The sequence below is a fragment of the Humulus lupulus genome, chromosome 4, assembly GCF_963169125.1.
Source record: "Humulus lupulus chromosome 4, drHumLupu1.1, whole genome shotgun sequence".
Taxonomy (NCBI): Eukaryota; Viridiplantae; Streptophyta; class Magnoliopsida; order Rosales; family Cannabaceae; genus Humulus; species Humulus lupulus.
In genome coordinates, this window is record NC_084796.1 from 133,718,908 (window position 1) to 133,732,155 (window position 13,248).

General features: G+C 34.7%; 1 long non-coding RNA gene across 1 annotated transcript; it reads left to right on the forward strand.

Moving 5' to 3' along the window:
• Positions 1-533: 533 nt before the first annotated feature.
• LOC133829176 (uncharacterized) lies at positions 534-7,520 on the forward strand. Its single transcript, XR_009891600.1, has 3 exons — positions 534-636; positions 741-797; positions 7,032-7,520. It is a non-coding gene; the product is annotated as an uncharacterized LOC133829176 (long non-coding RNA).
• The last annotated feature ends 5,728 nt before the right edge of the window (positions 7,521-13,248 follow it).

Genomic DNA, 13,248 nt, shown 5'->3' on the forward strand with positions numbered 1-13,248 from the left:
ATTTATTTGTTTAAAATAATTGATACAATTGTTTGGTAGAATTTTGTGAAATTAGTTGTTAATTGTTTGTTTATTTATTTATTTTAATATGTGAATAATTGAGTTTTGGTTGAATGCACCAAGGTGCATGATAGGTAGTGATGCACCCTAGTTATTGAGTGTTTGCATGTGCATGGTTGCATGGTGCACCTGTGTAGAATTTCTACACGCTTTATAGTTTCCTTTCATTAGATTTATTTAATTATTTAATTGAAAAAAAATAATAGAAAGGGAAAGGGATGGCTTGGACGTGTTAGCATAATGGGAAAGGGGGGATTAAATTTCTATTTTATTTGGGTGATATTTAGTTAATAATGGAAGAGGGGTTTTCATCTTTATTTCCTACCAATTAAGAGAAAATCTAATTAAATAAAAATTAAAAGAAAATAAACACAATGAGGAAACTTACCAATTTTTCCCTTAGACTATTATTGGCTAGGATTAGATAAAAGGGAAGAAAGAAAATAGAGAGCCATTATGCTCCTTGGGCTGGCGTGCAAGAGAGAAGAGAGAGAGAGGGAGAGCATGAAAATTAGAGAGAGAGAGAGAGAGAAGAGAAAGAAGGAGAAGAGAAGAAGAGGATTTTGAAGGTCTTGGGTAAGTGTTCTAAAGTTATGGTTTGAATCCTCTAAAATTTAAAAAAAAATTCTTGATGCTAAGAACTCCCTCCTTCTCCTTGTTTTGATTTTCGAAATCCTTAGGAGAGTTTGATCAAAGGTGGTGGCCATTGTTTTGGTGTTTGAGTTCTAGCAAGAGAGGTAATTGGGTAAACCCGTTTTTGGTCTTATGTTTTTCTTGTTCTTATCTTTTGTTGCTTGTGATTTGAGAATATTGTTTGAGAATGATGATATATTGTGTTGTTCTCCTTTGATTGATGATTGTTTATTAGTTTTGATTTTTGTATGATTTCCTATAGGGGTTTCGGCCAAGCATGTATAGGGGTATGTTTAGGGATGTGATATTTTTTTCATGATCTTGTGAGATGCAAAATAGAAAACATGAGATGATGATGGAGGTTTTTGTCTTGATTAGTAGATGATTTTGATAATGTTATTGTAACCTTGTTGATCTTGTAGGATTATTTGGTGGCTAAATGTTTTATGTTTGTATGATTATTATTATTTGTTAATGAAAGGTCATGTATAAAAGGGTTGGCAAGGGCTTTTAATTTGTGATCTACTAAAAATGATGATGGATATTTAAAAAAAAAACATGAAAGGGTTTGATTATTTTGGGCTATGAGGATTTCGGCCTAGGGGTGGTCATTCAAGCATGTTAGTTCACCTTTATGTGTTCTTGTCATTGTAATCTTAGAAACATGGTAGGTTTGTAAGATTCTTAAATAAGTCTATGATAATTTTGTTTTTTTTTTATTATTTGAATGATAGAAATATGCTAGGGTTTGTGTTAAATTTTGTTGATTTAATATGTATGAATAGTGTATGAATTTTGTGAGGCATGATGAAAATGATGAATTTCTTGACTTGTTAGGCTTGCTGAGTTTGTGTTTAAATGGTGTAGGATATGATGAAAATAATGTTTTTGCATGCTTAAATGATTTTGCAAGTGCTATGATGTTTTTAAGAAATTAAAGGGAATTTTAAATACATTAAAATGATATTTTTACTCAAATAAATACCAACAATTTTTTTATATATTTTATAAGGAAAATATGAGTTTTTAATTCTATGATTGTGATTTTTGAGGGTTCAAATTGTTGTTGGATGTTTTGCTAAAAAATATGAAAATTCTTTTAAATGAAAGAAAGTTTGTGTGTTGGTTGAAATAATATAACACCTAAACTATGTAAATATTAAAAATGGTATTTTTAAATGTAACCATGACTGTTCATTTTATTGGATATGATTTTCTTATTTTTTTTTATAACTTAGGAAAGTTTCATTGCTTCAAACCAATTCCAATCTGATACAAATTGCAGCACCTTTAATCGAGGCCTGAAAAAAAACTGAATTACTATACTAATAATCCCCTTTACAAATCCCCAAACCAATCTATATCCCTTTGACTTACTTTCTTTAGCATTATATATGTAATTATTTTTTTTACATTTACTTTAATACTTTGTACGGTCAACTCAGGCCGTGTAAGTTTTCCCAGCCAAAAAACTCCATTCCGCACCTTCCATAGTTGATAGATCAACGCTTGCAGCTGAAAAAACTGCTTTTGAACTTACTAACTTTAGCACGTTCAATCCACCTAATCACATTCAACATTGATGTTGTTTCAGTTCTCCAATGCAGCCAATGTTGAACCTGTTTAAAGTATCTAATGCTAATGTAGCAATTAAAGAACAAGTGATCACATGACTCTTCATAATGACCACAAAGGAGGCAATTCGAATTCTCAATTATGTTATGCCTTTTAACATTGTCTTTGGTCTTCAACCTATCTTGAACAGAAAACCATAGTATAAAACTATGCTTAGGAGTATTCAACCTTCCCCAAACCTCTTTGCTCCAACGCACTCTGTCTAGATCAGTATGAATAAGGGTGTATCCTTTCCTGATCTGATAATCCTCATTCTTGAATTGTTGCATCGAATTCAAGCTTTTAAACTTCTCTTTTACTTCTACAATCTTCTTCCAATACCATCTACTATGCACAGGGATCCTTTGTATAAGCCCACCAATCTTCTTGCTTGACATACACATTGTGGGCCCATTTCAACCATAGGTTATCTTTTTTCTCAGCTATTGCCCAAATATATTTTCCAATGGCTGCAATGTTCTAGGCAATACTATTCTTGAATCCCAATCCTCTTGATTTCTTAGGTTGGCATACTTGATCCCAAGCAATACTACCTAGTCCTCACGAAAATGCTTGACCTTTCCAAAGGAAGGCCCTACATATGGCAGTAATCTCTTTCAATATATTTTTTGGGAATATCATAATCTTATTCCAGTAAGAATGTATTGAAAGAAGGATCAAATTGATCAAGGTGACTTGACCAGTAAAAGAAATGTTCCTGGAACTCCAACACCTGATTCGAGCAACCATCTTATCAAGTAGAATCTCACAATCTTTGGCTAAAATCCTCTTAGAACATATTGGATTCCTAGATATTTGAATGGTAAATCACTTCTGCAATATCCCGAAACATCTAGGATCCTTTGTACCTCTTGCTCTCTCATGCCACAACGGTATAAAGCTGGTGTGGACTGATTTGGAAAGAGAACGAATGTGTTAGAAAATAAATGTAGACCTTGCAATATATATTAAATGGATCTAAAATCTCCATGACAGAATAACAGTACATGATCAACGAAGCTAAGATGATTAAGTTTGAGCCCTTCACACCTTTCATGAAATTTAAAGTCCTCCTTCCTTCCTATTTGCTGCAAAATTCTCGAAAGATATTCCATCCCCAACACAAACAACAATGGAGACATAGGAGTCCCCTACCTCAATCCTCTCTTAGATTCAAAGAATCCATGTAAAGATCCATTAAACATAAGAGAAAACAATGGAGTTCTAACAAATTGCATAATGAGATGAATGAAATTACTTGGATAGTTGAAAGCTTCAAGCATTTCCTCAATAAAATCCCATTCAATCGTATCATATGCTTTCCGTAAATCTAGCTTAATCATACAATTCGCTTTGCCATATTTCTGCCCATAATGCTTTACTAGATCTTGACATATCATGATGTTTTGAGCAATAAATCTCCCCTTGACAAACCCTCCTTGATTTTGAGCAACAATCATAGGCAGGATATTCCTCAATCTTAAGCAACTCATCTTGGTAGCAACCTTATATAGGACATTACAACATGCTATAGGTCGATAATCACTCACATGCTTTGGGAATCTGCTCTTCGGGATTAGAGTCAAAACTGTAGAATTCAATTCTTTTAATATTTTGCCACAATGCAAAAATGAGGGAATGGCATCATAGATTTCATTTCCAATTAAATCCCAATTATCCTAGAACAACCAACTTCAATAACATCATCTTTACTGTAAGGAAGAAGAAGTAAATTAGCTTGATCACTGGTTAGAATTGTACCTTGAGTAACCACCCGTTTAAGAACTTTCTTCCTCGAAGTCATCTTACTGCCAAGTAAATTCTTAATAATAGGCCATGAATGCTTCTGTAACTTTATCTAGCTGATCCACCCATTCCCCTGCTTCATTAGTGATTGAATAAATTCTATTCTAATTTCGTCTCTCTCTTAGACTCGCATGAAATAAAGCAGAGTTATCATCTCCCTCTTGTATCCAACTGATTTTAGCTTTTTGCTGCAAAAAAGAATCATAGGACCGATGTGTCTCAATATATTCTTGCCTAGCTTCAAATTCCAGCTGGATTAGACTTGAATTTAGCGGGTTCTTCAAATTATCTTGACACTCTGTTAGAGCATGAAAGGCCCCCAAATCAGCTACATGTATATCAGAAAAACCTTGTTTATTAATCATTTTTAGTGTGCCCTTAAGCCTTTTGAGCTTCTAAACTACTTTGTACATCAAAGTTCCCTCCATAGGTCTATTCCAATCTGCGAAAACCAGATCATGAAAGCCAAAAAAAGATTTCCACATGCGAAAATATTTGAATGGTTTCCTACCATTAAGTAACTCTGGATATACTGTGAGGATTGTTGGTGAATGATCAAAGAGCCCCTCAATCAAAAATTGTACCTCTGCTGCAGAATATTTATCTAGCCATAATTGATTAGCCAAGACTCAATCAATTTTCAAGTAAATTCAATCTTCACACTGTTGTTTGTTATTCCAGGTATAAAAATTCCCACTATACTTAATATCTATGAATTGATATACCTCATCACACCTCTACAAAGCATGAGATTTAGTGTATTTGACTCAGGTGTCTATCCGTTCCTCCTTAGACAAAACATCATTGAAATCCCCCATTACAATCCATGGAGAATTCATATACATGTCCTGCAAATCCTTCCACAGCATAGCCCTGCCATCTTCATCATTTAATCCAGACACAAATGTCACAAAAAATTATCCTTATTCGAATTCGAACTAACATGCAAATGGATCATTTGACTTGAACATTTTAAAATAACCACATTGAACACCATTGAACTCCAACAAACTACAATGTGTCCTCCATCATGCCACGTATTATTCGATGTAAAACACCACCCCGAAATCACTCAAAGATATAAAGCCCCCAAATTGTGAGCTTTTACCCTCGTTTCAAGAAGACCAACCAAACTAACCCTTCTAGAAAAAATTAAATTTTTTACTTCAATTTGCTTGTGTTGGCTGTTGATGCCCCTGACATTCCAGCTCATTATTCTATCCATTTGGAAGAGGAGGAACTCCCCTTCCTCCTGTGATCTCCACCTCAGTTGACACCTTCGAACTTTCGCCTACCTTAGTAGCTAAAGGTTGAAAAGTATTACTAATTGTAGTACTCTGTGGAACATCTATGACCTTCTTTGTTTGTCTTTGGATCTCCATCCCTTTGTATCTGGTTGGAACCCATCACTATTTGTTTTTGCTTCCTGTTTAGCAGCTGGACCATGTGGTTTCGCAACCTTCTTCACAACCCATTCTTGCTTCTTTTCTTCTTTCTTCCTACAATCTTGAGTATTATGCCCCGTCCCCTTACAATGGCCACAAATCAAAGGTTTCCATTCATAAGTAACAACAACAAACACCTCAGAAAAATGTTGATATTAATTTACTTGCAATTTTTAAATAAGTTAAATGGTGGCTGAAAGTTCAGTTTAATAAATTGAAATTAATTATTTGATTATCACATATGAATTTATACTACGCCAAATTTAGTCTTAAAATAATACAAACAAAATATATTTTTCTCACACCTAAAAATTATATTTTCTCACATCAATTTTTGTAATTTTATTAGTTTAGATAAAATTGTTGTTTTCTTAGGAAACATGATAATTATAAGTATTTTAAATAAATTTAAGCCTTTATTATTTCAATGTAATTTAAAAATAATAAATAGATTTATTATATTTTTAAATGGCTAAATAAATTATTTTTATGAAATAAAAATAATGTTTGAAGAGGTTTAATCAAATTAGTAATTTCAAAGAGATAAATAATGGTAAGAGAGTATGTTGCTAAATACTTATTTTGAAAATAATAGAAATAAGCGCGTAGGAATTATTGTTTTTAACATCACTTTTTAACAACATTCCCACGTATGCATGTCGCATGCAAATTCACTTTTACGTTCAAAAATATGTCTAATATTCAACCATATGATTACCATGCATCTAAAATAGGTATAATTTGCATTATTCTTTTGGTGATTTTATGTGTAAATATGCATGTTTGGACATGTGGTATATGAGTTGGGCACAAGAAAGTCTTATGTGATGCTAAAGAATGCTATTTTATTATGGTTATAGGCTCATTGTGAAGTTGTCAATTTTTGCTTTACTTGGATCTGAGGTAAGGAAGTTAGATAGAAATCTATTGTTTTATGCTATGAACAGTAAGATTGGCTTGGATGAATATAAATGATATATATGATGATGTAACATGTATGAAATGCTATTTTGATATGATATGATGATTGTAAGAAATTCATGTAGTTTTCCTTGGCTGTGATATGGCTAGATTTCATGTATTTCTGTATGTTGTATCATAAGTAATGGTTGTTAGCGTGTTGAACGCGACACAACAAAGGGGTTACTAAGGATATGAAGACGTAACCTGAGTTACTAAGGAAGTGAAGACGTAACTCATAGGGCAGATGCGCCGAGGTTATTCAAGAACCAAAGTTCTTGTTTACCTCAAGATGTGACATGGACAAGATAGGGGCCGTGTTCACAAGGATATGATGATGATGCTTATGATGATAATGTTCATGATGATTATGTTTATGATGATGATGGTTATGATAATTATGTTTATGATGTATAACGATGTATGAATGTGAATATGTTTTGTTGAGTTTACTTGTGTGTTGTTTGTACTTCCTTACAGGGCTTTTAGCTCACCCCCTTACTTTCCTTCCAGGTAACAAATAGGATTTCTCTTTGGCACGCGTGGTGATGTGGGGAGTTCTGACGTCAGGGTGTGTATGGCATGGGGGTATCCTTTGGGCGAACAAACGACCAGCTTAACACCAATTTCTAAAGAACAATGTTATGTTTTTTTATATTTTTACTTTTCAGAACTTATCAGTGGGACTTGAACTTTATTTATTTTTAAAACGTTGCATGAAAACTATTATTTTTATTTTAAACTATTGGACCCAACTTGCATGTTTTAGCAAGGCCCCACTGAGATCTTTCATATAATTAGTGGCTTTCTTCTATGAGTTTATGAGCATGTAAAAGTTTTACAAAGTATTAGATTATGGCGTTTTACAAACTTAAACCTAAATAATAAACCAAATGGATTTTATAAATTTCTAAAATTTAATAAAAAGATTAGTTTTTCCTTGGACAATTTTGAAATGAGACTTTTAGAAATAGTTTCGACCAAGTAAAAATAATAATTTTTGCATAAAAATTGGCAAGGAAATTCTTGGAATAGTCAATATTGGTCCTTCAAACTTTCAGAATTTTTGGAGTTATAATTTTCTAAAGTAGGCAACTTTGAACTAAAACTAACAAAATTTTACACTTAGAAAAAATGGGAAATTTTCTGAAGTGTTTGGCTAAGAAAATGTAATTTAATGTTGGTAATTATAGATTTGAGTTTAGCACACAAAATAATTATTAAGGTTAAATTGGATATTAGAAAATTAATATTTTTATTAATTAATGATTTTTTGTTTAAAAAATTATAAAGGGTCCAAAACCCTAATATTTCAAAGAAATGGATTAAACTATCTTTTTGAAATAAAATCAACTTTCTCTTAATTTTTCTTAAAAAAAATATAATCAATATTTTTATAATTATTTCCTAATCAAATAAATTAACTCAATTTATGAAAGTGTATGATGTAAGTGATTTTACAAAAAAGTGTGGGATTTTCGGTAACTTATTAAAGAAAGAGTAAAATCGGTAATACTTTACACCTTCCAAAACTCAAAACTAGATCCATTGAGGGAGATTTTCCAAAAACCTTAAATGTCAGGATGTCTTAAAACCTGTGAGGATGAAAAATACCCTTAGTGGGTATACGATTATGACCTTAATGCCCAAAGTAGAATGAGAATCTATTATAAGGCAATAATTAATCTGAGTACACTGTATGCTAGTTACAATGTTGGCTAACAAGACGGGATTCTCCAAGGGAAGATTGCTCGTGCACTGCAAAGGACAAAAGGTAGGTCTATCTATTATTTACTTGTCTACAACATGAATGAACTAGTGTATTACTTGCTAGAAGTATGGCTTATGCGCTAGTTAGAGAGATGACTCATTTAGAAACAATGACTAGGCGGTACTTACGCTTCATGTGACAGAATTATGTCCCAGGGAATGCTTATGTCTCGTTGTGAAACATTATGTATTATAGTCTGGGTAATGCCCGTGAACATCGAGATAAACATTGGGTAACATAGGAGTCAGAATGATTCTAGGGGTGCTTCGATTGTGATATGTTATTTTAATCCTGTTCGCGATCGTGAGATTTGGCAAGGAAATGTTAAATGTTAAGTATACTGGGTAACTTAGGAGTCTGAATGATCCTAGGGGTGCTTATGCTCCATGTGAAATGTTTTTTTATTGATCCGGTTAGCTACCATGACAATTGGCCAAAAGGTAAGTAAGCCAAGTAGCCAAGTATCCACCAACCCCATTTTACTTTTAAATTAGCATAAATTCCCTAGGTAACCGATGGTTATCCTTAAGAGGTATTCATGATTTAAATGTCAATGCAGAGACTTGAGTCTCCATGTGAATTGAGCAAAGATACTAGGGGATACCTTTGGCAACTTCTGAATCGGCTTCTAGGGTCAATTTTATTATTGGTTATTACTCTACTGTGCTTTGTTCTGGATTTCCTATAGGGTTTATGTCTTGCTGTTTCATAACAAGGTATTGAGATATCACTAGGACGCTTACGCGTTCTTGAATTCTTTTATTAGGACTCAGATTTATTCGGAACCCTAGTGTGTATGTTATCTATTATGCGGACAATGATTTGATCATTGGTTCCTGTTGTTCTATATCATTTTGTTTATCAGATTGATTTAATAAGCGTTATCGTTTACCTAGTTGTTCATGTTGTAGGTAAGGACAAAGAAAAGTTGAAACAGTGAGCACCGATGTCTGTTTGAGAAAGTGTACATGTGGCCCGACCTTTGGGAATTCTGCATATTTTGAAATGACTATTTTAATTTTTTGTAAACTATTTTGGTTGTTACAATGCTCTTAAGTTTTAATGTATGCACACATTACATTTAAAAGTATTAGTATTTTTGGTTCGTTACAAGTGGTATCAAAGCTCAAGTTAAGCCAAATATGTAGACAAACCCACATGTACATTCCGTAATGTAGAGCGGCACTCATTGTAAGTATTACCTTTAAATTTATTTTAGTTGTTTTATTTCATTGTACCTACATAAATTCTATAAATTGCAAGTTAGAATCACTACAACAAAAATACCTTTTTTCATCGCTTTTCCACACTCACCGTCGCAATTGATTAAATAAGTTAAGTAGCGTCGGTTTTAAACTGGCGCTAATTTTTGTTAGCTGTGTCGATACCCTAACCGACACAGTTAGTAAAGACCGTTAGCGTCGTTTTAAAACTGACACTTCTGATATCAATTATGATTGTTATAAACCGACACTTCTGATATCAATTGCGACGATTCTGATATCAATATTTTCAGTTATGCAGTGACGCTAATCGGATGATTATAAAAATTAAAAAAAGGCCTAATACAAAAAAAAGGCTCAAAATTGAAAGAAAAAGGCCCAAAAAAAAGGTATTTGTGTCAATTTAGAGCCGACGCTTTTAATATCAATAAAAAAAGGTGAAAAGATGGGTCGAAGCCCATTATCTCTCAAAACCCTAAGATCGGTCTCTAACACTCTCATTCTCTACTACTAGCAGCCCTTCTCTCATTGTTTCACTCTCACTCTCTCAAGCTCTCACTCTCATTATTTGTCTCTTCTCTCCCTCTTCCTCGTTCTCCATATATCTTTCACTCTTACTTTTCTATATTTATTTTCTTTTTTTGTAGATGGTTGTTCAAGGTAGTTGTGGTTATTTGAGGCGGTTGTGGTTTTGGGTATTTGTGGGTCTCAGCATCAATGGCCCATGGTTGTGCTCGTGTGGTGGCAGTTGTTTGTGGGTTATGCAGGGCGACAAGAATCAAAGATTAGTTGGTTTACATGTTCCTTTTTTTTCGATTTTGCAGGTGGTGGTGCTTGCACGGTAACAATGGTTCGCAATGGTGATGGTTTGGGGTTAAGGGGGCATGTAATCCATTTTTAATCTCTCTCTATCTCTCACTCGATCTCTATTTCAATATGGAGTTTCTAAACCGACGCTTCTGTATGTATCAATTGCAATACCTTCAACAGTGTCTGTTTCAAAATCGGCGCTGTTGGCAGTAGCTTCGATTCTCCACCAACACTAAATCTAAGGCTTTTAGTAGTGAATGAAAAAACTAACCAGATGTACATAACTCCATTATAGTTGAACCACCTATAGATTATACCCTCCAATACAAAACTAAAACATATCGCTCTATCACTAGTATAGGACCTCGCCTATACCACGGGGCATATTACTCTTATGAAGATATTTGGTCATGGACCTACATTATAAACACCATCTTCGAGGACATTAGTACACCCTATGATTAGCTAGCTTGCACCTGAGAGGCCCAACTCTACGATGGTATCAGTTCAGACACTTTAGACTAGACACTCTTAGTGGGAATGATTTTTGAGCATTTATTAAGTTGACCTTCAGACCTATTTATGAGAGGTCAGAATGGTATCAAGAATACCGCTGATACATAGGCACATCGTGCTCAGGATGAGGCTATAGCGAATTATGCAGTAGCAATTGACCCAATCGAGGTAGACCAGAGGGCAGCTGTAGAGGAGGTAGTAGATTAGGTGGCAGCGGTAGTCCTGACGGGGAAGTGATAGACGAGGATTCCAAGGAAGATGATGAAGAAGAGGACCCTAAGGAGGACTCGGTAAATGAGGCCAAAGAAGAGGGAATCATCTATGAGATCCCTAAAGACTCATATGAGGATACCAACATCAACCTAGATATCATAGAAAAAGCAGATATTTAGGCTTGTGTATTTGCTGGATAGTAACCACACTTTACGTGTATACTTTGGATCAGTAGTATATAAGAATCTTCAGTTAGTGCTAAGTTTTTTAAATCTGATAGGATAACTAAGCTCAACTAACCTATACCCTAGGGCTAATTTCTAGGTAAACTTGTGGGATGACTAAGCCCAACTTTGAAACTTTCATATAGTTATTATTATATGCAGTAAGATGTTATTTTTGTTTTATCTGATGATGTCTATTGATTTTTGCGTTATGTGTGATATGTTTGGCGTACTTTTTTTTACATGAAGTAACTATTTACGTCGTTACTAAACCCTCGTCGTTACCTAATTCAAGGAGATTCTACATATAACTAAACATGGTGCCTACAACTAGAGCACACCAATATCAACCCATATTGGTCGAAAAGATGCAAGAACTGCATAGAGCTCTCTAAGAGTAGAGAAATTTACTTGAACAAGATAGAAAATGACAGGCAGATGCTGAAGCCTGTCAAGTTGAAATGTTTCAAACTCTGCGACAGCAACTTCCTCTAGCACAAAAAGATGGCCAAAATAACTAAGTACCACCTGCTGTCGAGGTATAGAACCATGAACCATGGGCTAAGGATGAATAGGATAACTGGCCAGGTGTGGTACTGATAGCAATTCAGGACAACAGAAATGAACCAAATAGAAGACTCACTACCCAGTTCATCTAAAATTCTAGGAGCTCGAATTGACAAGGTGGATTAAGAACTAGAAATATAAGAGGCAACAAGAGGAGGGTAGGACCTCTTACTTAGGGGTGAAATTCTAACAAGCAACCCAGGCACAAATTTGAGATTTGGCTAGATTGTACTAAATGCAACTGACGTCATCTAGGCGATTGCAATGCCAAATCCTATTTTATATGCGGTGGCTACAGACACTTTTCAAGGGAATGTACAAAGCTGAGGCTGATAGGAGCCCCACCATAAGTCCTTGCTCTCACTTAAGGCAGGTCAGATTCCTATTGTCAAACTTCAGCTTATGCATTAATAGATACTGGTGCATCGCATTCTTTCATATATGCTTCCTCTGTGAAGAAAATAGGTACAAGGCCTAAGCGTATGTATAATATATGTGAAGTATCCTTACCTTTGGGAGAGGATATGATGTTGCTGTCATGAGTTAGAGTCGTACTAGTCTGGGTAGAAGGACGCGAACTGACAGTCGACCTATTAGTTTTGAATTTATACACGTATGCTTTAATATTTGGTATGGACTGGTTGACCAAATACGGGGTTGTCGTCATCAACAAGAAAAGAAAGGTGATATTCACTTTGGTAGGTGAGCAGACATTCGAATTCAAAAGCACGTCTAGAGAAAAGTTGTGGCCAATGATCTCAACACTGAGGGTGAGAAAGATGTTGGAGGAAGGATGTGTGGGATACCTTGCAAGCATCATGGGCAAGGAAATGGATACAAAGTTGGAACCTACCACTGTACCAATGGCATGCAAATTCCCTGAAGTATTTCTTGAGGATCTTCGAGGGATACCACCAGCTCGAGATGCGGTGTTCGAAACAGCGCTAATTTTGGGAACAACACCGATCTCAAAAGTACCTTACCGGATGATACTAGCTGATATCAAGGAGATACAAGCATACTTATGAGAGTTATTGGACAAGAAGTTCATTATACCAAGCCATTCTCCATGGGGATCCACAGTTCTATTCGTGAAATAGAAGGAAGGCTACATGAGAATGTGTATTGATAACCGGGAGCTGAATAAGGTGACATTTAAGAATCGATATCCTTTACTCAAAATTGGAAATTTATTTGATCAATTAGAAGGACTATCAGTATTCTATAAGAATGATCTACGATTAGGTTATCATCAGCTGAAGGTGAAAGAGTCAGACATTCAGAAGACAACTTTCCAAACACATTATGGCCACTATGTGTTCATAGTGATGTCCTTAGGACTCACAAACACACTTGAAACATTCATGGATTTAATGAATAGGGTGTTCTATGAGTACTTAGATAAG